General features: G+C 28.9%; 1 non-coding gene across 1 annotated transcript; it reads left to right on the top strand.

Annotated features, from left to right (window-relative positions):
• Positions 1032 to 1104, top strand: TRNAR-CCG. Its single transcript has one exon. It is a non-coding gene; the product is annotated as a tRNA-Arg (tRNA).

The raw sequence follows: 2692 nt of genomic DNA, 5'->3' as shown, positions 1-2692 counted from the left end.
CTAAATTTTCAATGGACATTTAATATTACAAAAAATTGGGCTGACTCATTATTATAAAACACTAGAAGAATAAGTCATGTTTCAAAAAAAAAACTCATAAAATTGTGAGGCTATTTTCTAATTATTAATAACAAAAGTGATGATTCGCACCATATTTAGTGGTCAAAACTGAAAATAAATATAAACTAAAATTACTGACAAATTTGTGTCAGAATTTGTCAAAAAGTACGAGCCATTCCAAATGCCTCTTTTGCACAGGGGTAAGCTGAAATTCACCCTTCCTAAAATTTCCATCTTATCGACACAGACAAAAATAAGCAGCTACATGTTTTGGCTTCGAAGGCTGATGTATATGGTGGTCTTTATTTTATTTAATTTTTTGGAGTTAACTGTTATAGGCATATGTCAAAGACGTAGCAATGTAGCATAGCTGGGGGGAGATCCAATTAAAAATAACATGTAAATGCATTAACACTAATTTAAAAAAATTACATTGATTTTGGATTATTTATTAAATTTGAGAATATTAAAACACATTCATCAAACTAAAATTAATTTATTTACAAATTAAATTTTCCATTTATTTATCTATCATTTCATTTATTTATTTACTTTTCATTTCTTAATTGTGGGACTCGCTAAAAAAAAAAAGACTCCGTTTAATGTAGCTCAACCATGACACATATAGCGGCCGGAGAAAATGGCTTTTTAAACTTGCATATGAGGACAAGCTGACAACTAAAAAACTTGTTAAAAGAAAAAAAAGGTTGCATGTCTACATGCTCCGCCCAAACTTCATGTCCATGTGTGTTTCATCTGTCAAATCTGGATCTTGTATATTTTTTATTATATCTAAATGATTAAAGTTATTGGAATATCATATTTTAAAAAGAGCACAGGTATATGTGAACATCTTTCCTACTGTATAATTATGTTTGAGAATATTTAAGAGGTTTTTCTATGATTTTTGTCTTTTAAAGCCCTTAATTTCTATTTAAATATATAAACTTTAGAAAAGGATTGATGGAGGTGTTCGCGTGGCCTAATGGATAAGGCGCTCGCCTCCGGAGCGGGAGACTGTGGGTTCGAGTCCCACCGTGAACGTCTTTTTATTAGAAGTGCTTCTTCTCATATCAAGACGAAGCCATGGCAAATTAAGCAAAATTCACCTAATAATTATTTATATGGTTACTTTTTATTACGAATTATGTTACATTTTCCACTTTTATTCTAGGTGAACTCAACTATCTTTTTAACTACTTATAATTAAAGTTTTGAAACAAAAAATAGTGTGTATCAAGTTATCAACACTTTATATGTAATATATAACACAACATATTAACGTACGTATTTAAGAACAGCCTAAAGTAGAGTTGTAGCATTTGAACTCTGATCTAAGAAGAGTTGAAAAGTCACTACTCTCACAATAATAACAACAATAATAATAATATAGAAAGATTAAATAATATAAATGTATGAGGTCCTACAGATTTTTTTTTCTTGCAAAAATATTACTAAATTAATTACTTATCAATAATTAGTCTTACACCTAATTAACTTGATAACTTCTCAAGATGGAGTTGAAAAATGATTCTATATGTCCATTTTTTCATTATGTTATATGGAACCATACATAATTGCATTAAATAATTACGTCCTAGGCAAGCTGCCCTGCCACAGAGCTATTAGTACTAAGTACGAAAACGTGTGATGTAGTTGATGCAGATTTTTTAAACTACAAATTACTACTAAGTACATCCGATAATCAAATAATATTACGGAAATAGATTATCCTTTTAGAAAGGATTAAGTAAATAATAGTCAATTAATTCTTCTAGTCAGATAATTAAAATTTAAGATTTTAGAAAGCTTTGACATAAGGAGTGAAGTAAACAAAGGCAAACAGTAGGTATTGAAAAGATAATATGATTTAAAGAGTTAAAGTTTTCGAGATGTTGAGACTTCTGAACCAATATTTTTACTTTCCACTTTGTTATACAAAGATACATCCATGACAAATTATAAGTAATCAAACCCCAATTTTTTGGTGATTCAATTTTCCTTTAACCTAATTAATCGCAAATTCCTTAGTCAATTACTTAAGAAAATAGTTGAAGCACGTTTACTAATTTATAAGAATCTCTCCTAGTTGATTCGATGTCACTTATTAAGTCTAGTTTTAAAACCTAAGAATTGTGAAAATAAGTTTTCAAGCTTAATTCAATTAATTAACTTTCTCAATAAATTAAAAGAATCCAGGTCAGAGAAGAATTGTTTCTCAACACATTCAAATCCTTTGAATAAAGAACGAAAACTTTTTCTTAAGAAAATATTAATGTGTTAATCAAAGGTAGAAAAGCTAGATTATTAGTCTATAGGAATCAATAGAGCTTCTAACCTTAACCAAAGAGATTAGTTGCTCATGTCTTCAGAGAAAATCTAAAATTCTGAAAAGTAAAAAGTGCCGAAGAGGAAGAGAGCCCTCAAAACGTTTAACTTCTCTCCTTAAATACTAACCTAAAAAAAATTCAAATTCAAAACTTAAAACAGAATCAACCTAAAATAAAATAAAATCAAACTAATTCATGCTTTTTTCTAGCCAAGCTTTGGATTTTTTCTCCTTGTAATCCTCAATCAATGCTATTAGTGGGCTTAAGTTGAACCTTTGAGTGAATCACTTAAGTCTTGAAGA

Source organism: Arachis ipaensis, chromosome B09, assembly GCF_000816755.2.
Source record: "Arachis ipaensis cultivar K30076 chromosome B09, Araip1.1, whole genome shotgun sequence".
NCBI lineage: Eukaryota > Viridiplantae > Streptophyta > Magnoliopsida > Fabales > Fabaceae > Arachis > Arachis ipaensis.
The sequence above is the reverse complement of the archived record's forward strand: the minus strand, read 5'-3'. Positions and strand labels throughout refer to the sequence as shown.